Genomic DNA, 26,776 nt, shown 5'->3' on the forward strand with positions numbered 1-26,776 from the left:
CAAAATAAATTAAGGAAAGAAAACCTGCCATAGTTTTTATTATAACTGATATGGCTTACCTTACTCTTTTTGAGAAACTAATAGGCTTATTTACTCCATAATACAACATAATAGAAATTTACAGACAAGAATAAATCTTGTCTAAATCTAAATATACTGTACTCTTTAGCATATGGTTCAAAAGGCTGAAGGTGAGGACTCTGCCTTTTCCATTTTAAATCATTAGGCTAAAAGTGAGAGGAGAGACACAGGGACAGGGTGGGGATGATGATCAATGCATTTTAAAAGCAAGAATTTTGTATATACAACCATAATGAGTGAGATGTGCAATGTTTAGGGGATGGTCACGCTTGAAGCTCTGAATCTAGGTGGGAGGCGGGGCATGGACAATATACATAATCTTAACATTTGTACCCCCATACTATGCTGAAATAAAAAAAAGTCTTGTTAACTCCAAATCAAAAGTAAATCCTGTAAATCAGAAGTCCTGTAAGTCCAAATCAAAAAAGTAATTGTAACACAAACCACAAATATAAAACTAATATCCTTAATATAATAATACATTCTTTCAAATGATTTATATACTTTTCATACATTTAATTTTTAATAATTTATTTTATTTGAACAAACCTATACATGACAATTAGGAAGCAAATTTGTAGGAATAACATCTATTAAAACTGAATTACTCAAAGTGAAAAAAGAAATAAAAGCAAGAGTTTTAATATCATTGTTTCCTGCTGGTTTTAGTCTTTGCTCTATTTTGGAAACTAGAAATCAGGGTTAATAAGAGAGTTATACCGTATGGCAAATGGAAAGATTGCAGGTGTTAAAGTTTATTGTAGATTATTGCAATGTCCTACAAAAGAAAGCTCTCTGTTTTACCTAAAAGGCCTAGCTCATAATCACCTAGGGTTAACATCTGATTGTTCCTGGTCTCCTGCCATGTGAAATTCGATGAGATAACAGACTGCCATTCTGAGATATTAGGAGCTTTAATCTCCTTATCTATAAATACAAAGGTTATTTTCCTCACAGTTATTACCAGATGTAAAATAGGGACACAGTGGAAATTAATTTTCTTTCTTCTATTTCTCCTTCATTCCTCCTTTCTTCTATTCCTTTACACCGTTTGGGTAGCTAATTGACTGAATACTAAACCTAAGATACTTAGATAATCAAGTAAAGATCTCCTGGAAAAGTTTTATAATAGAATGAAAATTCCCCACTACCCTTAAGCTATATTAAAATGCATGGAGACATATGGACAGCAACCATAAACAATCAGCTCCCTATGAATGAATGGCCCTGTAACCTTAGGACCTGAGTCAACCGTGGTTTTCAAGGGATCTAAAAAGTCAAGTGTTTTAGATTTGATTCACTTGTTCACTTGTTTACAACATAATTTGTATACGATTAAAACTGTCTGAAACTTGCACTTTGAAACATTCCTTTAAAAAATAAATTATAGTAGTAGCAGAAAAAGATAAGGGAGTTTAGTATTAAGAGAGTGAAAAGTGAAACTAAAATGGTCACTGTTCACTGACGGTTATTGTCACTATAGGTTCAGAAGTTTGAATGTTAATTCAGTACATGAAACAATGTTTCCAGGTCAGGATTATTGAGGCTGATATCTGAAAAAAAGGATCTGTAATTATTAGTAGGCTTATGAGAGAAGAGCCAGAGATTTAAGATTTAAAAAATGTAGAAAACTTTTATTGAGTTTTTATGATGGTCAGGTACTTTACATTTGAATGCTTAGATCTGGACACTGAGGCTCAAAAATGTGTGTGTGTGTGTGTGTGTGTGTGTGTGTGTGTGTGTGTGTGTAAAGCCATGCATCACTTAACAACAGGGACACGTTCTGAGAAATGTGTGGTTAAGTGATTTCACCACTGTGTGAACATCATAGAGTGTACTCACACAACCCTAGATGATATAGCCTGCTATACACCTTGCCTATATGATAAAACCTATCGCTCCTAGGCTACAAACTGATAGAGCATGTTTCTATAGTAAGTACTATATGCAATTGTAACACAATGCATATAAGTATTTGTATATCTAAACATATCTAAACATAGCATAGTAAAAATATAGTATAAAAGATTTAAAAAAATAGTATACCTACATAGGGCACTTATCATGAAAGGAGCTTCGAGAACTGGAAGTTGCTTTGAGTGCATCAGTGAGGGAGTGGTGAATAAATGTAAAGGCCTAGGACATTACTGTACACTACTGTAGACTTTATAAATACTGTACATGTAGGCTATATTAAATGCACAAAAAAATATTTTTCTTTCCTCAATAATAAATTAACCTTAGCTTACTATAGCTTTTTTACTTTATAACCTTTTTAATTTTTTTAACTTTTGCCTTTTTTGTAAATATGCTTAGCTTAAAAACAAATGGTCTACAGGTATACACAAATATTTTTATATTATTTTAAATAAGCTTTTTTCTATTTTTATAATTATTTATTTATTTACCTTTTGAAGTTCTTTGTCAAACACTTAGACATAAGTACACACATTAGTCTAGGCCTACACAGGGTTGGGATCATCAATATCACTGTGTTCCACCTCTACATCTTGTCCCAAAGGAAGGTCTTCAAGGGCAACAACATGCATGGAGCTGTTACTTCTCATGATAAAAATGCTTTATTCTTTAATACCTTCTGAAGAGGCTCTTCTTGAGGAGCTCTGATTCTTTTGAGAAATAGGTCCATGATGAATCAATTGGCTTTTTTTTCTACTATGGATTTTACTGTAAGCAGACAATAAACCATGAACATTTTTCTCTATCAATAAACACCTTTTGGTGTTGGGGTCCATGCTTTCAAACTTTTGAAGAGCTTGATGAGGTCTGCAAAAGCTTCTGCCAATTCTGTGAATTTTCTCAGGTTTTTTTTTTTTCTTATTATTCTTCTAGTACAGTTTCCTTTTCTCTTGCCTCTTCTTCAGCTATGCATTCCTGTTCCAGTTCCAATAACTCTTCATTAGTCAATTTCTAAGAAACCATTTCTGGGAGTTCCTCAATGTCATCCATATCCACACCCAGGTCAAAAATGGTTGCCATTTCAACCACAACCTTGTTAATTTTTTCAACCTCCTCATCCTTGGAAAATCCTCTAAAGTCATGGATCAACCTTTTGAGTGTCTTCTTCCACATGCTATTCACACACTTCTTAGTGATTTTGCCCTGAGTCCAAGCAAGGTTCCTGATTCAGTCAGTAATTGATGGTACAATCTTTCCAAAATCGCATCAGTATCTTCTCATTGTCTTCCTCAATTGCAACAAGAGCCTGGGTAAAGGTCCTCCTCAAGTAGTAGGCCTTAAAATCTGTTATAACTCATTGATCCATTGGTTGCAGATCAAAGAGGTGGTGTTTGGAGGGAGCAACATCACTTTGATATTGGGATGAAGATCACCAATAAAAGAAGGATGTGTGGGAGAGCATTATCAACAACAAGCAAAATCCTGAAAGATATATTATTCTCCAAACAGTACTTCTCCATCTTGCTGGTATAGCAAATCAGGAGGGCATCTTGGAAGAGAAGCTGGGTCATCCGTGACTTCTTATTGTTCTTGTAGTACAGGACAGTGTGTGCTTACTGATGTTTGAAGGCCCTGTGATTTCCACTGTGCCAGATTACAAAGGGTTTACATTGCCCCTGGCAGGACTGTTATCCTCTCCTTACAAGCCTTGAAATCTGGCATTGACTTGGCATCATTATGATGAAAGTCCTTTCAGGCTTCCCTTTCCAGAATAGGGAGTTTTCATCTATGTTTAACAAGTGTATGTATTAACCTGCTCTGGCAAGTAATTTTCCTCTACAATCAGCTTATCTAGAGTTTCCAACATTCTTCTGCCGTCTTCATATCAGCACTCGCAAACTCATGACTCACTTTCACATTGTGTGATGAATGCTTCTTGAATCAATTAAACCACCAAGAGCTAGTAGTAAATTCAGCATTGTGTTCAGGTACAACCTTTTCTTTCAACATCAGAAGCAAACTTTTTGCTTTGGCTGTGATCATCATGGTACTGAGAGGTATATGCTTCTGTGGCTGGTCTTCAATCCAGGTCATTAGAAGTTTCCCCATATGTGATATATAGTCCCTTAATGAATTTTTGTTAATCTCGCTACCTTCAATGAAGCAGGTCTTTTTACCGCTTCAGTCATTTGTTTTTGTCTTTCGGGATTGTAGCTATGGTGGAATGGGGCATGCCTGAGTGGTGAGCAACGACCATCACTAATTTGCTACATTTGTAGTTGTTTTTATTATTATTTCAATAGATTTAGGGGGTACAAGCATTTTCCGTTACAAGAAGGAATTTCATAATGCTGAAGTCAGGACTTATAGTGTTCCTATAACTAGAATATTCCACGTTGTACCTGACAGATAATTTTATTATCCATCATTTCCTTCCCTCCCTCCTCTTTTTAGTTTCCAATGTTCATTGCACCACCTTATGACCATGTATATCCATCATTTAGCTCCAATTTATACGTGAGGACATGTAGCATTTGTTTTTCCTGAAATACTGCTCTTAGGATAATGGGCTCTAGTTCCATCCATGTTGCTACAAAAGACATTATTTCATTCCATTTTATGGCTGAGTAGTACTCCATGGTGTACATACATAATACACACACACACACACACATATGCATCACATTTTATTTATGGACTCATCAAGTGATGGGGACATAGGTTGATTCTATATTGTTGCAATTATGAATTGTGCTGCAGTATATATTCGGGTGCAGGTGTCTTTTTTGTAAAACGGCTTTTCCTTTGGGTAGATACCCAATAGTGGGTTGCTGGAACAAATGGTAATCTACTTTTGGTTCATTGAGGAATCTCCATATGTTTTCCATAGAAGTTCTATTAATTTACATTCCCACCAACAGTGTACAAGCATTTCCTTTTTATCACATCCACACCAACATCTATTGTGTTTTGACTTTTTGGTAATGGCCATCATGACAGGGGTAAGGTGGTATCTCATCGTGGTTTTAATTTGCATTTCCCCAATGATTAATGATGTTGAACATTTTTCATATGTTTGTTGGCCATTTTTTATTATCTTCTTTTGAAAACAATCTGTTCATATCTTTTGCCTACTTTTTGATTTATTTGTATTTTGTATTTGGATTTATTTGTATTTTTCTTGCTGATTTATTTGAGTTCTTTGTAGATTCTGGATATTAGTCCTTTGTTGGATATATAATTTGTAAATATAATCTCCCATTCTACAGGTTATCTATTTACTTTCTTGATGTTTCCTTTGTTGTGCAGAAACTTTTAAATCTAATTAAGTCCAAATTATTTATTTTTGTGGTCGCTGTATCTGCTTTTGCCTAAGCCAATGTTGAGAAGAGTTTTTCCTGTGTTTTCTTCTATAACTTCTATAGTTTGAATTTGGTCTTAGAACAATGGTCCAGGGCACTGAATCTGAAGTCAGCTGCCTGGATTCACATCTGGTTCTATCACTTACTAGTGGGTGCTGTTGATGTTATTGAGCCTTCATTCATTCATATGTAAGATGGTGATGGTAGTAGTACCTATTACATAGGGTCGTGAAAATTAAATGAGTTACTACATATAACGTATCTGACACATAAAAGGCTCTTAAAACCTAAAACTGATTAAGAACTACAAAGATGTTTCCAGGCCAGTCACTTCATGTGGACTCTACTGGCAATATTAGCTATACTTTAGAGTAAGCATTTTTTTTGTCAGTAGAAGAAATAAACCCTAAGAGAATGATAAAAAGTATAGTAAATAAATACTTAAATAAGTAACATATTTATTATAATTATCAAGTATTATGTACTGTATAAAATTATATGTGCTATATTTGTATATGACTGGCAGCACAGTGTGTTTGCTTACATCAGCATAACCACAAAACATGATCAATGTGTAACACTATGACATTACAATGGCTGTGACGTCACTAAGTGATAGGAATTTTTAGCTCCATTGCAATCTTATGGGACCGCCATCATATATGGGGTTCATTGTTTACTGAAATGTCATTATATGGTACATATACACACACAAACACACATGTGCACACACACATATGTATATGTCTGTGTATGTATATCAAGTTGCCTATTCAGGAGGAGGTGGCAAAAATGTAAGAGAATAATCTGTTATTTCTTCCCTTCATCAATTCTCTTCTTACCACTAGTCTTGTGTCTTTCCAATATCAATTTGTTTCTAAGTCAGAAAAAAGAGATAGGGTGGAAAATGGAAAGTAAGAAACAGCAGTGGTAAATTCTTTGTGGTCTTATAATCAGAATGACAATGATGTCTAGGTCCAGGAGTAAACAGAAATGAGAGCAGTTGTACAAGGAATCCCTTTATCCCCTCAGCATGGCCATGATTGCCAAATTGAAGCTGTTAAGGAATTTCAAAGTGAAAACTCTTAACTATTGGCAGAGAACACAAGGAAAAGGAAAATGATAAAAAAATGTGTTGACTTATTTTTTTTGTTTGTTTTGATCTGGTCTTTGGTACTCTCTCTTCAAGATGAAAGCTACTATAGGAAAGGAGATATGTTCCTTTATAAATTTAGTTCAATGTAGAAGTTTAAACACTTGAATGTCAGTGACCTAGGGAGAAAAATATCCTCAATTCTCTTATCACCATTGTCAACCAATCTTTCCAGTGCAAAATGTAGATACAGTTGAATATTTTTAGTTGAGTTAACAATAAAATGCATAATAGCAATTTTCTAATATCTAAGATAATCTTTAAAGTAAATAATGTACTGGATCTTCCAGGGAATTTATTCTTCTGTAAAATATTACAGAGGCTGGTATCCTATAGATAACACTCTGAGAATTTTGATTTAATGCTCAACAAATTATAAATATATGTAAAGATTTTATATATATGTATATTTAATTATCTTAACAATTACATCCCTAATTAAAAGTAATGTTTCTACTTCAATTTAATTTCAAACTACCTAATAAAAAACTTAAATATATTGATAAATTTAGAATTAAATTATTTAAATATGTTATTTGGAAATTTTTAATCTTTTCTGGTACGGGATTGGGAATTAATAGAGAAATAATGTCTATACAAATTCTTTTATGGAAAAGCCAGATTTGCTGGGAGCACATATTCTATTGAATGGTATTGGGAATAAGTAGAATATTCAATAACACAAAGTGCTGTGTTATAAGGAGAACCTTTCCCCCTCCAAGAAGATGGAAATTCTAGTGTAACATGTGTATAGAAAATAATAATATATTAAAAGTAAAGATAGAGAAAATAATGGAAGGTTAAATGGATACATGTTAGAAAGATAGATTAAAAGATGATGATATAAATACATATCTAAGGATCATAACTATTCTTAAAATCCTACATTTGTTAAAATAAAGATCACTATCACAAAGGTTTTTAGGTCTAGTCCAGTGAAATAGACAAGTCAGGCAAAACAGATTTATTACTTACACCTAGGCAGTAGAAATAAACAGAAACAGAAGCATAGGCTCCATGGAAAGCTGCCCAGGGTGAATGGAGTTTCATCTTCATGTGCCCTACATCATCCTCCCATCTGAGGAATGCTGAAAGTATTCTGCCCTGGATTTTATAGCCTGGTTGCCACTGGTACTGCTGAGTTCAAGCATCACAAAACATTCTGTTCCAGGAGGAAAGAGGACACAGCCTCGGCTGTTCTGAGCAGTTCTTCCTCAGCTCAGGACGTTGCGTTCTCTGTACATTCTACAGTTATTCCAAAACCTATCAATGGGAAAGGGGACAGCTGGGTTGGCCAACACTATCTGAAGATTTGTATTTCTAGAGTCCATCCCCCAGCTTAGATATCTCCCCCTTAGGAAAACTATTCCATTTAATATGACCACTGACCTCTGACAAGTTTGTCTCCTCAGATAGATGTTGTACTTTTCTTGACATGACCTTGGTGTAGCATCCTTGACCCACAGCCAAAAGACATTTTGGTAGGCCCAGAAAACTATTACCACAGGCAGGATGGTCAGGTTTGCCTCGAGCAGTGATCTAGACCAGGATCCCAGCAATCCAGAAAATTGCTAAAGAGATCAAAGACAGATCCTTCAGGTCCTCTGTGTGCAGTAAATGAGCCTGATTCTGGATCTCTCCCCCTTGTGTCTCTACAAAACTTGAGGCATTTATCTCGTTATGGCAGGAGGTATTGACAGTAACACAAATGTCACCCCATGAGGCCAGCAGGTGACTGAAGACCATTTGGTTATCAGTTACCACCTTGGCTAGTGAGTTCAGTGAGTCTTGTTGGTCCTGACTAGCTCAGTTGTAGTGTTAGCTATCTTTGTCATGGTGGGGTCAAGTTAAGTACCATTTTTTCCAGGGCATGCACACCTTAGCCACGTTTGAGGACACTGAGAGCAGAGTAGAATCATCTGTTGGTTTGTCTTGCTGGCAGGGTGCCTTTGGCAACCCTGTAATATATCAGATGTGTGGGGCTCTTCCTGTTTAGAGTACCATTTTGCACAAATCCCTGAACACCTACAATTCCCAAACACCATGTCCCACCTGAGAGTGACAGGTACTCCATAGCTCAGAATGCCACAAAATGGAACATAAAATTTGAGCAGCATGTCATTTCAGTCAGAGAGCAGCCACTATAAGAGATTCTAGTTCAATTACACTAAGCTTGTATCTGGTTTAGCTATGAGTTAGGTGGCAGAGTAAAACTGCAGGATGTATAGACCTTCTCATTCTATTCATGATGCTTAGAGTCTCTCTGATATTATGTTTATGGTCTTCATGCATGGGATATTAGGGGCCCTGTTGAGCTGAACCTGTACTGAGGGTGCTACTCTGATCAGAGCTATTGATGACATTTGGAACCCCTGTTTGATTGATAATAGGCAATGCATAGACTATCTGTGTCTGGGAGGAAATGTTCCAAATATGTTGGTAGCAGATCTAGCAGCATTTTGAGTCACCATCTGCTGCTACTGCCATGCTGATCTTTACCAGCATGTTGCCAATCCAGGCACCAACGGGTATTCTGAAGGAACAAGCGAGGCAGAGATTATTTTCCCCATCCCTGCTCACTTCTCATACTTCCTGTGATCAGAGGTGTTCCTGCTTATTAGTTGGGTTGCTGGCTGTCCAGGTATTGCAACTCAGACTTTCTGTCCCATTTCCAAGGCTACTACCTCTGCAGGCACTCACTGCCCTTGTTGCTTGACCCAGACCATTCAGCTTCAGTAATCTGATCCAAGAAGAGAAATAACGTCTTGTACAAACCTGAGATGTCTGCTAATATTGCCCACCTGACTAGAAGTATCAGATGCCCCTGGTGCCACTACAGTGACTCTAGCATCCTAATACTCCTTGGTCCCATCCTTCTTCTCTGAGGGATCCCATAAAAGAGAGATAAGACCATCACCATTGCATGCATATAGGGTGCAATGTCCATGCTCAGTCTCAGTCAAAGGATAGCCATCTGCTGGCCAGATGGTGGTTGTAGTCCAGTGGAATTCTTATGTTTGTAGTTTTGCAGAGCGATTAGTCACCATGCTATACCATCAGCAGGCATGTTCTTGAATCAAGTGTCACAGACAGCTAGAGGAGGGGCCAGAGCATTCCCAAAGGTCACTCAGCCCCTTCTGGTAAGCTAGCTACTTGTTCGTGGAGCACGCCTGTTCCCTTGGGGTCTTGGCTAGGCTGGATCTTGAATATATTATACTATTTCTATTTGTAGTTAAGCTCTGTTGAATATGTCCAGTTTCATTGGTGGGGTTTGTAAGCACCAAAGTAACGGTGAGCAGCTCAGGTCACAATATCACATGTGGCACTCCCACTGTATGAGAGTCATGCTTGACCAGTGTCCAATAGCAAGCAAGAAGTCCTCATTCAAAAGGGGTTTACGTAGTGGTTGCCTCAGGTAAGTTCCTTTTCCAAAATCTGAGAGGCTAGTGCACCTCAGTGGCAGTTTCCTGTTGAAAGTGACTCCACTCAATATGCATGGAGGTTATGGACCTGAAATTCCATGGGGCTAGCAGACTTCAAAGTTTGCAAAGGCAATGCCTGAGCCATGCACAGCTGGGTGAATAGCTTCCAAGGCCTTCTGAAAAGGGCTCCCTTCAAAGTTAGCATTTTGTGGATCGCTTTGACTAAGGGAGGTAAAAGAACATGCAAGTAGGGTATTTGCTGTCTCCAGTACCTAAAGAAGCCTACCAATTGTCATACCTCCTTTTTATTAGTGGGTGCTACTTGGGCCAGTAATTTTTGCTTGACTATATCTGGGATACATTTTTAGGCTTTGCATCTAAGGGGCTCATAGGAATTATACCCGTTGTACTGGACCTTGGGCTTTAATTAGGGTCAATGACCCAACCAACATTAATCAGTGCATCAACAGCTAGGCCCAGCACCACCTCCAACTGTTTTCTCAGGGGATGTCATTGATACAATGGATGAAGAGAACTATTGTTAGGACTTGGGCTTGTTGAAGATCAAGCCCCACACACTGGTGGCATATTACAGGGGAACTGAAGTATCCCTTGGGAAGCACAGTGAAAGTATCCTGTAGGTCATTCCATGTGAACACAAACTGGTCTCAATCATCATTCCCCCAGAACATTGAGAATAAGGCATTAGCCAAGTCAACAACAGCATACCAACCTCCACTATTGGTGACAACTGTCCCAGTGAAGGTGATGATTATCTGGCACTGCAGAGGCCAAGGGCAGAACCTTGGCATCCAGCATGCAGTAGTCCATTGTTCTGGAGGCCTTTTTGATCAGCCAACTGGGCTGTTACATGGTGACAGGATGGTTTATAATATCCCTGTCTATAGCAAGTCCTGAATTCACAAAGCCATCTCCTTTTCTGAATTTAGTATGCAGTACTGCATTTGTTGAATAACCCACTGGGGTTTGAATAGTTTAGGTGACAGGCAGGAGTGGATATGCCCCACTGTTATGGCTCTAAGTCTTAGCTGTGAGGGGGCGTACTCTCTAAGGCAGTGGCAATGTTCTGTGCCACAAACAGCCAAAAAGTCAATGCCTATTATGCACTCAGCAGTGGGAATCACAATCACTGTTTTGTACATGTATTTGGATTTTAGGGATTCACTGTTCATTACAGCAAGCCATTAAACATCAGCCACAACAGAGCCATCTGTCCCATTGGGTCTCTTTATCCCAGAAAATTTGATGGTAGAAATACTAGACTTACAAAACAACTGTAGTAACTGGAGAACGTTAAGTTCATAAGGCAGAAAAGCAAAAATATAAGAAATTTATTTATCCATTCAACCTAGATGTATTACAGCCTACTACCAAGCACTAATCTAGGCACTCGGAGTACAGCAGTAAACAAAATAAGCAAATTCCTGTACCCTGAAGGGCTTACAGTACAGACATTAAGTGAGACAACAAACAGGATAAATTAAATTTCTATAATAAATTTAAATTACTTTAAATTCTAAAATAAATTTTATAATATATAGTTTTTAAATAGATGTTATTTTTTTGGAACGGTTTAAGTTCATGGTAAAATTGAACAGAAGGGATAGAGATTTTTATATACCCCTGTCCCCACATATGCATAGCTTCCTTCCAGTTCTTTTGGTTATTATTGATCTTAGAAGGGTTCTTCATAGTTGAAATTAAATAGTTACCTTACTTGAAGAAATAGACCTTGAAATATTATGCATACATGGTACTATATGTCTAAAACAACAATTATGAAATATGTACATATTTGTCAGAATTCTGTTGCCTTTCATTCCCCAAAATGAGGCAATGTCTATGACAGTCTTTTTATGTTTGCAACTTGTTAAATATTCACTGATTCAGAATTAGAAATGTCCAATTTACTACCCCAGTTTTCAGTGACTCTGTTTAGAAAAGTATCTCTCTTTTCTTTTCTCTTTTTCTTTCTTTCTTTTTATTTTATTTTTATTTTTTGTTGTTATCTTACTTGGCCTCTGTGCAGCAATCTAAATTGTTGATCATCTTAATTTTTTTCTTCCTTTATGTATGATACATGCTGTCATGTTCTTTGCTCATTTTATTCATACAAGTTCTCTTAATTTCTCTCTCCTTTTTTCTTTCCTACAAACTGTTAAATACAGATATGTGCTTAAGATTCTTCCCCAGGCAACTTATTTTCATAAATTTTTTCTTCCTCCACATTTTTTAAAATCCATTCATCATTCATTCATATATCCATCTATCTGTCTATGCATCCATCAACAAGGTTTCATTCAGAGCCTACTATGTGCCAGGCACTAGATTTGGTATTAAGAATATCACTATAAAGCAGATGTAGTTCCTTCCTAATTCTAGAAGTAAAAAAAACATATTCATAAATAAAATATTTATGTTAGCCTTTGGTAGAAAACAATGTTTGGAGTGTAGAAGGCACTGGGAAGGGATACTTGCAGGAAGGTAAAGAATAAAATATATAAGAAAATAAAGCCTTCACAATTCTTAACACAGGTCTTAACATAGTAGGTATTTATTGAATGAACAGACAAATTTATCTACTAAGTTTGAGGTTCAAAACTCATATTTACTTATTTAAAACTTTGAAGGAGTAATTTTAATGTAAAAATCATTAGGTAAAACAGATATAATATCACCAAAAGTATGTGCTTTTTAAGTGGAAAATTTTCCTATATTTAAAATTCTTGGCATATTTTATACAGTCACTTAAATTTTAAAAACTCTCCAATATGTTAATAACTATATAGGAAATAAAGATAATGTGCCAGTAATAGAGAAATTTCATTCAAATGAAAAATAGGAAAATTATTTCATAAATAATGTCATCTCTTGCAAGAGTCTTAGAATAACATAAAGTAACAAAAATACAATTCTGTGGGAATAAAAACTAACCCTTAGGCTTTTACCCTTTGTGGACTATTCTCACACAAACCAACCTTGAATTTTAAATAGGGTATTAAGCATTTAAGCTTGCCCAAGATCTACTAATCCTGTATACAAATGCAAAACTCTCTTTGACACTGTCCTACAGATCCAGCGTTCTGGGCAAGTTTAACAGGATTGTTTTTGAAAAAATGATGAATGTTTTTCAAAGTTGAAAATAAGCTGGAGAAAATTCTACTACTTCAAAAACAGAGTGGACATCTGTTGGAGCTAAATATTAAAAACAATTGATCTCATGGAAGCAGAGGGTAGAATAATGGTTATCAGTGGCTGGGAGGGGTAGCAGGGAGCGGAAATAAAGTGTGGATGGTAAATAGGTACAAAAACATATCTAGATGGTTAGAAAGAACAATATTTGAAAACAAAATGACTATAATCAACAATAAGTTAGAGAATACTTTAAAATAACTAAAAGAGTGAAACTGGAATACTCCTAACACAAGGAAATGAAAAATGCCTGAGGTGTTAGATACCCCAATAACCTTGATTTGATTAATTTACATGGTATGTCTGTATCAAAACATCACATATGCCCTATAAAGATAACAACTATTGCGTAACCATAATAATTAAAAATAAAAAAATAAAAGAACAAATAAAAAATCTGATGTCTCAAAAAAAGGAGTGGATTTACTTTTAAGGGGTTTTATTTATTTTTACTGTTTAAGAAAATGATTTATCAAAATAAATATACACAAATCAAAATTTTAGGAGAGGAGTGAACATAGAGTATAGAGATTTAAAGTATACCTCTTATATCTAATTTCTTTAGTTCAAATGCTCATTATATTACTGGTGCTTCTATTATAATAGCCTCCTGACCAGCCTCTACTTAAGTCCAGTGTTTGATGTTCTCCTTTAACCCTAAAACTTTCATTGGTTATGTGTGTAACTGTGGTTTTCCAGGACCTAAATACTAGAAACAAAAGTTCAACAATCAGAATTATTTCTGATATTTTAGTGATTAATCTTTCAAAAATTTCTATAATACACAAATGTATCAGATAGGGCTGGGCTTTATCAAAGAATAAAAGAGATCCAAAATAATAGTGGCTGAAAGAAGACTGAAATGTATTTATCTCTCATGCACAATTCTCAAGGCAAGCAACCAGGTGCCAGCATAGCAGCTTTGCTACGTAAGTTCCTTCAGGAACTAAAATCTCTCCACTTCCATGCTTTGCCATCCCTAAATACGTCCTCCATCCTCATAATCCAAAATGAAGCTCAAATGTTGATATCCACAGTTCAAGCAACATATGGGAGGGAGAACAAAGAAGAAGAAAAGAGAAGGTGCTGTCACAACATTTCTGCTTCTGTCTCTTATCTCAATCTCAGGCACATATAGTTGAAATGGAACTTAGACATTGAGTTTTAGTTCCAAGTGTAAGTTTATACACAATTACTATACTATTAAAGGAAGGGAGAATGAGTACCGGGGTGAGAAACACACAGCTGCTCCAACCTAAACCATCTCTACTATGTTCTCTTGACTCTGTGTCTATGTATCTTAAAATATTTAGGTAGAGAAATAGTTTTCTTGGATGGCAGCAAAGGAGATGCCGAGTATGAAGGCAGCAAGTTACTGATCTTCCTGTAATGCAAACATATTTATAAAAATTAGTTTTTTCCTGGTCCAGGCTTCCTTCCAAGTATCAAAGACGCCTGGTAGAATAGATAAGACCAGGGTTCTTTCCAAGTAGCAAAGATGCCTGATAGAAAGATCAAGTAGTTTGTGAACACATTTGGTTAAATTGCACTGTCTTTGACCAAATCTGCTGGAAATAGAGCACATATGCAGTAACTTGGAATGTTCTAAAGAGTTCAGTATTGATTCACCCTTTTCTTCGCTATGCACTCATTCTCCACATGATTTCACTGATGTCCTCCACTTAAATCCCTCAGAAACACCACGTGAGAGCTCTCATTCAGGTGGAGTTAACTGAAATAAGTATTGCTCATCTGTTCCTAATTAGTAGTTAGTTCATTTTCATGTGGTTTTTATTAACACGAAAATGAGGCTCTTGTATTCCAATGGAGATCTTACCTCACTCTTTGGATCATAAGAATAAAACACAGCCAGCAGCCTCTGCCTCCTTATTATGCTTGAATGGTATTTTTATGAATGGTGTGTAATGCTCTAATTTGTCAAACTCTGTTCCTACTAACAGTGAATAGTATATAAACACATTATATCCTTATACCTTAACAAACTTTGAAAATAAATTTATTTTTTGTACTCATTGCTTATTGATATTCTATAATAATATGCTCTATCATTATAGATTTCCCTTCTGATCATTATTATCAAATACACCATAGTTATTTTGTTTCTGCTGAAACTAAACATGTTCTACGCTTTCTTATTTTCATTGCACTAGTGAGGCAGTAAAGCTAGTGGTTAGAGGGAGGCAATGTAGCAAGAGTTCCTGAGATCCCCCTACTCCATGGACATTAGATAAGTTACCAAAACCTCCCTATGTTATAGTTTCCTCATATGTAAAATAGAGAAGTTAGTATTAATAATAGATACATCACAGAGCTGCTATGAAGATTTTATAAGTTCTTAGAACATAAACACTTGATAAATCCTAGCTATTATTATATCTCCTGCCTAGAATGATCTTTTTCTACCCGACTAACCACATATATCTCCATTAGAATTAATTTCTGTCCTCTCTAATCTCACACAATGCTTTGCCAAAGCTCTGTTAAGGGACTTTTCAGAGCCTATTTTTTTATTGGGGTTGCTGTGTATGTATCTGTTGTCTTGACGAATTTGTAAGCCCTTGTAGATCAGGCCTTTTGTCTTCATCATCTAAGAATGACCAGTCATGTCTTACATTCATAGCAGTTATTAATATTTAATGTATATTTGTTTAATTATATTCAACGTTTTAGGAATGAAGGATCAACTCAAATGTGCCTTCCCTGTGGAGCCTTTTTTCACCAGCTCCCAAATACTTTGTTGCTTCATTCTTATTCTTGGTTCTTTCATAATATTTTGATCATACCTCTATCAACATTTGCATTAGAATGTTGTAGTTATGTATCTACATGTCTGTCTTCTCAAGATGTGTACTTTTTAAAGGGAAGTCACTACATTTATATTATTTCATGTCCTATCATCCTACATGATATAACTGAAAGTTTATTGGAAACATGAATGAGTGTGTGTTCAATATCCTATATTTTCTTTTCCACATTTGGTAAGTTATATAATGAGAATTCATTGGCAGCATAGTGATCCCCAAATACTACATTATTATCAAGGCATTTAACTAGAATTAAACAGTTCATTGACTCACTGTAGCAGAGAAAACACAATACTTGAGAAAACTCTTTAGTGTGACTGGGAGGCAGTAGAATTCACGCTTTCAGGAAAGCAACATCTGAAATCAGATTCATTCACTTTTTGTCCCTACCTTTTATGGACCTTGGATAGGTTACTAACTTATCTGTGTCTTGGTTTCCTCATCTGACAATAGAGATAATTGTCCTCAACATAGGGTTATTGAGACAAAGTGTTAATAAATCAAAAGCCCTGAGAATTATGCCTGACACTTAGTAAGCACTGCTTAAGTATTTTCAATAGGATGCTAACAAGACCATTCAATAAATTGTTGTATCCCATTTCCTGAGAATTTCAGCTAAATGAATATTTAATCATACAAGTTGCCCCCTGTGTTTTTTATATTGGCATATATATATATATATATATATATATATTGTTGGCACTGAAGAGAGAACTCTAATGGATATTGAAGTTATTGGAAAGAAAGAATGAGGACAGTGAGCCCTAGGATAGAAAATGTGGGTCAGCAGAAGAATTGGATCTGCAGGACAAAAACTGTCTCACACACAACTACTCAGATCTAAGAAGGAATCGAAGCCAGGTGGCAGCTGATGTGGTGTTTGGAATGTGATAGCAGAACCCAGTTGCAGTTGACTAGTCTCTTCCTCTTAAATAACATCATGCATTTTAATGGTTTCATACTGAATGTTTAATGGCACATTTTATAAGTTGAAACTTCCATCTTCTCAATTTCATTTGTTATTGGATGCCAGAAGCCCAAAGCTTTCTTTCATATAATTCCCCTGAGAAAGCAGCCTCATTGGAAAATATTTGTTTTCATCTGTTCACATGAATATATACATTAAAATTCAAAGGAATAGTTTTCTTTGCCTCCATATTGGCAAGTTCCACCCCTATTATTTCAGCTACTGGATTCATATTTGTTTTGATACTTCACTTTCTCCAAATCCTAAATTGGAAAGACTTCTCCCCACTCCCTTTATGATCCTTTAGCATTTCTACTACATTTTGTGGCACTTTTCTCTTCTATTGCTTTCTCCCAAAGTAACATATGATTAAACATAGGTTAAGGAAAAACATTTTTTGTGTGTGATCTTTTTCTGCTTTAGATCACCCTTTTGCAGCAAAGCATATCACTTCTAATGTCAGTTTGCTATTTGTCCTTACATTTTTCCTTGCTACATTTATTGTTCTCTTTAATTTTCCCTTTAAAAGTTTATATACAAATAGACAATAGACAAAATTAAAATATCAGGTTATTTTTACAAGTATTTTTACAAAGTTAGTTTATGTTGTTCAACTAACAACTAAAAACTTAAAACCATCTTTCTAAAGAGAACTCAAATAACACCATGTAATTTCGCTTCTATACTGTTAAATATGAGCTATCAACCAGAGGCCTAGTTGCATCAGTGGATGATTCCTTGGATTTTCTAATAATTACTACCACCAATTTTAGCATCCTTAATCCAAGCCATTGGACAGTGAGATTGAAAAATAAGGTGTTTTACATATTGGAACATATAAGGACAGCTCCAGAGTCCAGGAAACTAAAATAAAGAAGAATTAATTTTATCTGTGTTGTCCAATCACACATGCTTCTTTAGTGCCCCTTACCATAAGTGTTTCAGGAGACCATTGCTCCTCTTTTATCTCTTGGTTTCCCTTGTCTCCGTAAATGGTTTTCTGTCCCTTGACAATTTGCCTATTCTTGTCAATACTTACTTGAGCTTAGTCTAAGTCCCCCATGACCTACTCTACTAGTTAAACTAGTAAATATCAGTGGTTGAACAGGACTTAAACAAAGAATGAGATACATTTGGAAAACTCATCTTTATTACTCAAAGGTATATAGAACCTCTGTTTTGTGTTTTTAAAAATAGAGTATAAGTTCTTTAGGTTGTTGTGAGGATTTTATGAGTCTTTTTGAAAAAATAATGCCTCATATGTAGTAAATTACTAAAAATATGATTTAATTGGTCTATTTCAGCCTGAACTTAATGGGGAAACAAAAAATAAACATTAACCCCTGACTTAACTAGTGCTACTATGCCCTCCCTAAAGGAAAATCCTTGGGTTTCAGGCATCCTATGGTAGCCTCTATTTTGGACGACATGTTTGAGCAGTTAATAAGTCTTGGAAGTCCTCAGGCATGTTCTGCAGAAGTCCCAAACCCTGTTTTCCTGCCATTGTCTTGCCAGCTCAGTAGTCCTCTTGGCCAGGTGCTGACAAGCCTGCCTTAGCCGTCTTCTGCCATAGCCAGTTGGCTCGCAGGAAATCACAAGGCTCGCCAAGCCAAAGGAGGAGAAAACAGGCTGCCTCATCACACGCTGTTCTCTCAGTCTAGACACCGCTTTTAATTCTCTTTTATTCAATTTCTTCCTGCTTAAATAAGAAACGGGGGTAAAACAGCAACATCTAACTATAAAATGAGATAAATGATGCCAGCCTCCCTTCTTTCAGGGAGCCCCAATTTTTACAAAAACATTTTTCCCTTCCCTCAGGTTTCCCCACATCTGTTTAGCTCTCCACTCTTAGGTGGTTCTTCCCCGTCAGGTCAGTCTTTCTACAGACCTCAAAAGAAGGAATGGAAAACGCTTAATCAGAATTCACTGTCTATAAATGTCCTAAAATTCTCTTGTATTTCCCAGCTATCTGCTCATACAGGCTGCAGAGGTGACTGTATTAATGTCCATACAGTGAGTTGGGTCACCTCTTACTAACCCCCCCCACTCCCCAGGGGATATCTTTCTTCTCTTCCTCTTTCAAACACAGACATATACTCGGCACTTATTGCTTACAGTTGAGAAGCCTACAGCCCAATTTCTGAAGTATCAGAAAATGTCCCTTCAATATCTTGTCACTATTTCTTAAGGAATTTCAGGAAAGAACGTTAAGATATGGGACTAGTGAGTACACTTCATGCAGGCTTCCGGGACAAGTGACAACTCTGCTGCTGGATGAGGGTGACCCTGGCTGTGACTTATACATGCAAATAATAATAACGAGTAGCAATGAAGATGATGATAGCTAATAATTGCAGGTGAACTGTTTTAAATGCTTTGAAGGTGCTAACTTGTTTAATCCTCACAGTAACTTTACAAAGAAGTACTATTAAAGTTATTTTACACTTGAAGAAACTAAAGCACAGGGAAGTGAGGTAACTTCCTTAAAATATCACAGCTAAGAGGCAATGGAATCATTCATTGAACATAGAAAGTCTGTTTCCATAGCCTCGTATCTTAACTGATACTTTTTACTAAATAAATTTTAAATGATACCTTTATATTGATTAGGTTCATTTTTGAATGAAATAATCTAGATTACTAAGTATTGATATAAATATAAGGTTTTTTTCCTAGATATTATGTCATAAAGTATTTAGATAGCATTTGCCAGTTATTTTTGAAACTTTATATATTATGACCCTATGAAATTAAACTTTTATAATGAAGGATAGTTATCAAAATGCTGCAGCATTTTAGGCAAATTCAATAATGGTTATTGAATAGATGAATTTTGGTATGAAGATTTAAAAATAAAAAAGATTTGGCCGAGCGTGGTGGCTCATGCCTGTAATCCTAGCACTCTGGGAGGCTGAGGTGGGAGGATCGCTCAAGGTCAAGAGTTTGAAACCATCAAGAGTGAGACCCCATCTCTACTAAAAATAAAAAGAAATTAATTGGCCAACTGAAAATATACAGAAAACGTTAGCTGGGTGTGATGGCGCATGCCTGTAGTCCCGGCTACTTGGGAGGCTGAGGCAGAAGGAGAGCTTGAGCCCAGGAGTTTGAGGTTGCTGTGAGCAAGGCTGATGCCATGGCACTCTAGCCCAGGCAACAGAGTGAGACTCAAAAAAAAAAAAAAAAAAAGATTAAATGTACAAATTTTATCCTCTTATTGTATTTGTCATCTGTATTTATTAAACTATGTTACTGAAGTTGTTTCTCTACTCTGCTATTACATTTTATTTTCTTCTTTACATTCAATGATTGGAGAAGCCTCATGCTTATCTCCTGTATATTTTCATATGGCTAATTCTTAACACAAAGAAACACTTTTGATTTAGTTTATAATTTTATTTCTTTCTAATATTTTGGTTCATTTAGAAATATGGTGTGTGCACAATTAGTAGCAAACTGAGGGTTTGTCACTGGGAAATCCTTTGAAATAATTATCTCATTGAGCACAAATATCTCAAGTTAATGAAACTACTAGTATTACCTATATACACAACCTTCTTAAAGAAACACATACCCATCTTGAAATATAACAAGTAATCCTTCATAAAATATGTTTTCTTTAGACAGCCCATTCTATTAAAAATTATAATTTGTCACAAAAGATTAATAAAAAATAAGCTAAAGAGGAGGCAAATTTTATTAAAATATTTCCTGAGATAGAGAAAAATATTTTATCAGCTTATTTTTTTAAAGCTTTAAGCAGGTAAATACGAAGTAATTTTCCTAGCTGGTAAAGTTCATGCCCCAGGAATGTTTGCTAGCATAAATATCAATATTGCATGGTTCATTTATGGAAAGCCAAACTATTTCAGTGACATTGGATGTCTTACTACACTTAATGGTTCTTATTAAAATCAACAAAAGAATGCATCAATCAGGATGCATAAAGAAAGAAAAAGATAACTTTGATAAATCGGTTTTCTTTATAAGTCCAAATCTGTGTAAATCTGAGGATTTGCATGCTGTGTAAACACTACCCTGAAGCCACATGGCTTAAAACAACAATTTCATTTTACTAATGGTTTTATGGGTCAGAAATTGGGAAGGACTTTGATCTTAGGCTGAGTGCTTAGTCTCTGATAGAAGAAATTTCAGTTGGGGTGTGTGGTTCCAGAGAATCTCTTTTCAAGTCTGGCTCCTCCATGATCTTGGTCTTGGTCTCTAATTTTTGGCAAGGTAAATCATCCTCTAAAGCTTTTCCTGTGGATTACTCTTCTAATAAAATGGCAATCACAATATTTAAACTTTTTACAGGGTGGCTCAGGGTCTCTAGACATCAAGGTGAAATCTGCCAGTCCTGTAGATTCCTTAACCAGGACATGGCATCATGTCCCTTCTACTACATTCTATTGGTCAAAGCAGTCTCAATCCAGCACAGACTCAAGGGGAGGAGAAAAAAGTAGACCCCAGTTCTATGTAGGAAAGAGATTTGTGGCAATCTTGAATTTGAAACATATAGTTGTTGAAAAGATACTCTTGAAATATTCTTTTACTTCTTATTAATAGTTTTGCATGTTCTATTCCAAACCAGTGCTGCATTAGTTAACATATGGCTCACCATATACTTTCTAATGAGAAAGCTTCAAAAAGCTCAATCCTCAAATGCCAGTACAAACACTGGCCTGGCAAAAAGTCACCTGAATTCCTCCCTCTGATTTACAAGACCCAAACCGCATGGACTTGTTTTCCCAACACAGAAAACATTATAGTAAACAAGGGATTTGAATTTAGATATTTACCCAGCTTCTCTGAATCCTAGGCTCTTTTTTCCCTCAATCCTCTGCCAGGAGATCAGGCTGTTTTTCTTACACTTTGGCTCCCCACCTCCCCTAAACTAATACACACTCCCTGGCAAATTACAAGCATTCAGAACTGGAACATAGATTGTGGCTTGAGGGTAAAATTAACTATACCAACTGAATGGTTTCCCCTGTTCATTAAAACGTGTAGTTGGAGGCTTTAAAAAATGTATATGTATATACACTTGGCAGTCAGTTAAAAGAGGAAATAAAAGCTAATAGTAAAGTTTTCACATATGAGAGCCCACTAAAACACTATACTTTTATGTACCATTTAGTTTGTGGTCATTCACTGCTTTGTATCTTTGTAGTACTATTTGAAATGCATTCTTTCTCCTCTTATTTTTCAGCGCTATATATGTTGAACATTCTTTACTGAGGGCTAAGTAAGCCATGTTGTATGTGTGCATTTAAGTATTCTTTATTTATTTATTTTTATTTATTTTTTTTGAGACAGTGTCTCACTCTGTTGCCCAAGCAAGAGTGCCGTGGCGTCTGCCTAGCTCACGGCAACCTCAAACTCCTGGGCTCAGGTGATCCTCCTGCCTCAGCCTCTCTAGTAGCTGGGACTACAGGCATGCACCAACCACCATGCCCGGCTAATTTTTTCTATATGTATTTTTAGTTGTCGAGCTAATTTATTTCTATTTTTAGTAGACACGGGGTCTGGCTCTTGCTCAGGCTGGTTTCAAACTCCTGACCTTGAGCGATCCTCCCGCCTCGGCCTCCCAGAGTGCTAGGATTACAGGCGTGAGCCACCGCGAACTTTACCTTCAATTGTTCAAATATCATTCAAGTCGTCTGTGATCCATATAAGAGTAATAGTAAAATGATAGGAGTGTCCTTCAGATGGTTCTTGAAAGCAACGGGAGACAGAACGTGGTTATGAATATATATATGTATATATAAATTTCCATTATATTTATAAATAATGCTGCTGTATATTACAATATCCTAGAGAAAATTGCATTTATTCATGATTTTATCCACTTGGCCAGTGAATGCTTCTCTATCCTTTGGCATTGGTGTGCTGTACCTTTTATGGATATTGTCAACCTGTGCTAATTGAAATGTTTATAAAATGCTGATTCTGAAATATTGCAGCTTAACAGTTCAATAGTTCTTTAATGGGCCCTCTGTTTTATTAATGAAATGATTTATAGAAATATTTAATCTCACTGATTTACCATTAGCATTAATGAGTCTAGTTATTAAGCACTCTATTTCCAAAGGCTATGAAAACAGGTCTGGCAATTGTGTAGTATTTTGTGATGAGTTATTTCTGCTGAGATAGAATCAATGCTGTGGGAAGCTTATTCCTCAAGTGGAACAGCATTATTTATGAACATGTAACTTGATGACTCTTTCTGTAATTTTTATACCATCATTTTCTTATTAACAAAATATTTAATATCAATTATGAAAACCATCCCACAGAACTTTTAAAGACATTTAGATGATCTATAAATACATTTTTTATATTAATTAAACTATGCTCTGGCAGTAAATCATTTAAAAATACTTAAATTGATCCTTGAAGAATACAAAGGTTTATTCTTCAGAGAAATTACATTTGTAGTTCTTATTGTCTCTTGTAAATATTTGAGATGACTGCTACTAGTTATATAGAGAGTTTTTTTCAAATAACAAATTGAACCCCAAATATACATTTATGTCCATTTAAGACAGCATTTTCTTTTTAAATTTTTAAATATTTCATATTTTATGGAAATAATTTAGTGACATAACTTAAATATATTTATGTGACAGCTTCTCAATATTTGAGATAACATTTTAGAATCCAAAAAAAAAAACAAAACAGGATTCTTTGAGATTTTGCCCTGTTTGCTAATCTTAAACAAAATCCTTTTAATTACCTATCTTAGCTATAACAGAAAATAATTTCCTAGGGTTTACCTTAGAGCTTTTATATTCTTAGGAATATTAGTTCTTCATTAAGATTTCAGTGGCTATTTTGAGTTATTAATATTAATCTGTTGAAATAAAAGAAATGAGGAAAAGGGGAGAAAGAATATGTCTTTAGCTTTAAGCTATCAAAAATGAGGTTCCAAATCATTCCATTGCTTGAGATGGCATCAGATGGTTTTTCTAACTTTATTAATACTTTTAATACTTTTCTAACTTTATTAATACTTTCTCCTTTCCAGCTTGCAATACTGATGTATGATATGTCATAGTAAGGCACTAGTATGATCCAGTGACATAAAAATACCGTCATCATGTGGTTTAGCTCACTGAAATGCTGTATTTCCTCTTTCTCTTGTTTCCTCTTTGGAGTAGCATTTGTCTTTGTATTGTTTGGCCTTGTGTGGATATGATTTATGTTGGGAGCATTTGATGATTAACCAGAAACTTAGGGATTTTATGAAAATCCTGTTTCTATCAGCTAAACAAAATGTCCTTAACTGTTTCTTACAAGTAATACTAGCCCATTATTTCATGGCAAAACTGAATTTCAAAGTTTTTATTCATATTTAGAAAGAAATTTAGAAGAAAGAGATCTGATTCTTTGGCAATAATTCAAGGAAATGAGATGTGATTCTGGTAATAATTGTTTATTTTCAAATTTCGTTTTGTTTTTTAGTAATTCTAAGCTACTCAAATTAATGGAGCAATGTAAATTTGCAAAATTGACTCTTTGCTGAGATTGTAAAATAAATTCTTCAAAATAAAAATGGTTACATGCGTTCCTTCAAAATTATATGAAGCAATCCGAAAGGCTAACATCTTTCAAATTGCCAATGAGTTATTTTGTAAAGTACTCACAACATATCCAGCATTGTTAGAGGCTGTTTGTGAAAAAAGAAAAGAATGATCATAATCCCACTTCTTACCACATTTGTAATTTTTAGGAGCCCTTAAAAGAAAATTGCAAACCTGAACAAATATAAATTAACATAAGGCTTTCTGGAATTCATAATGAGGATCTATGAAGTAGTACAAGGATTGATACAACTTGGTAGAATCCATATAATATAGAGTCAGAATTTTTAGACAAACTTCAAATCATACATTTATTAATATAATTTTTTTCAAATGAAATTCTAGACTTTTACTTTTCTTTTCACTACTTATCAAGAATGTAATCTAGGAAGAGCCCACACAGTGTCACATACAAAATGAAGCACAACTAAATAGATAACAATATGAAAATAGAATAAATAGTAACAATTTGAGATCATATTATTTTGATTTTTGTTTTTAATATAAAGAGAAATATAGGTCTATGGTTTCTTATCCACAACTTCAAAATTTATAGAGCTCTTTTATAACTTATTTTCTTATAAATTCTGACCAGAACTAACACAAGGCTATTCAGAGTCTTTGTTTATTTCACTTAATATGAATATTCATAAGTTTTACTCTTGAAACATCAAGATATTATGTAATCAAAAGCATGCATACCTTATTACATTTTTGACCTTATAATGAATCTAAATTCTGACACATTTGCCCCAAGAATTTCATTCAGGAAAATTTCATTGTAGTCAATGTTTAATGCTTTATGTTAAGAAAAATCTCCTTCTTACTACCTCTTTATTCCCAATATACTTTTTACTGTCATAAGGAATTGTGATTGTGAATCTAATCATTATGGCATGGGTTAAAAGCTGGAGAAGACTGATTAGTCAGGCCGTGCCTATTAAAGTATGTATTTTGTCTTTATTTTCTTTCCATCCTCCCTCTTTACTTATCTCCCTCTCTTCTTTCACTCCCTCCTTCCTTCTTGGAAATAAAATGTAGTGGTTCAGAGGATGAGCTTTAGATGCAGACTGATTTGCATTTAGATACTTTAGGCAAGTCATTTGAGCTTTCTAAATCTCTACTATCCTTTCTGTGAAATAGGATGGAAGCAAAATTGTATACCTTGTAGACGTGATACAAAAGAGATAAAATATTGCATAAAGAAAATTTAAAGGAGTGCCTGGTTCATATCTGCACTTAATAAGTATTAGATATCATCCTGATTAATAATTCTGGTCTATAATCAAAACAACAAAGAGGAACTAAGAAAAAATAATTTTAATGTATATAGAATGAATAGAATTGTAATGCTGAATAACAGTTTCTAAACTAATTTCTAAAATATGTATTTCTATGATTGCATTTCAAAATAAGAATCTGATCTCCTCCACCTTTTAACCTGTGGTAATCATGCTTAAAGCTTTAAATATGTCTTAAATTAGCTCATTTTGGGAGACATAAAAAGATGCTACCATGAATGACCTACACTGTTGAACAGGATTGCAAACTGCAAAGATTTCAAGCACCCTCATTAATGGTTTCCAGTCCACAAACTCCAAAGGCCTCAAATTCTCCCAAATCCCTGGCTGTCTTTAAATTAAGTTATAGTGACAGTGGCTGACTCTTGTTGCAACTTGTCGCAACTCCCAGTGAGAAAAATCAAGTGAAAATTAAAAGAAACAAATCACTTGGTGAGTAATTTATTCATAGATATTTTGAACGTAGAAGGAACATATAGAATTAGATAATGCAGTACAACCATCACTTTATAGAAAGGGGAACAAGAACCAAAGAAGCTAATTTGTTTGCCTAAAATGACACAGGTAATAAGTAGCAGAAATAGGCCTAAAATTAGTTTTCCAAGCTAGTTTTCTACCTTTTCCATAGTAAAACTCACAGTGTATTATTTCCAAAAGATGTGTAAAATATAGACTCTTCCAGATGAACAGGAAGACAACATGTGGCATTACAAGAATAAAATAAGTGTTATTATCTGCTATTTTGGGCAATTCTTTATTCTATCTCTTATGATAGTGTATACCTTTTGCATATAAATGTACTTCCTCATGCTAAAACCCAGAAGCAATGTTTCACATGTACATACTTTATATTTGCTCTGCTTGCTTTATGTCTCAGTCTGCTTTTATCAATCAAAAGGCAAAAATAATTTATAACAGCAAATACATTGCATTAACATCAAAATGCCAATTCTTA

This window comes from Microcebus murinus, chromosome 11 (assembly GCF_040939455.1).
Source record: "Microcebus murinus isolate Inina chromosome 11, M.murinus_Inina_mat1.0, whole genome shotgun sequence".
Taxonomy (NCBI): domain Eukaryota; kingdom Metazoa; phylum Chordata; class Mammalia; order Primates; family Cheirogaleidae; genus Microcebus; species Microcebus murinus.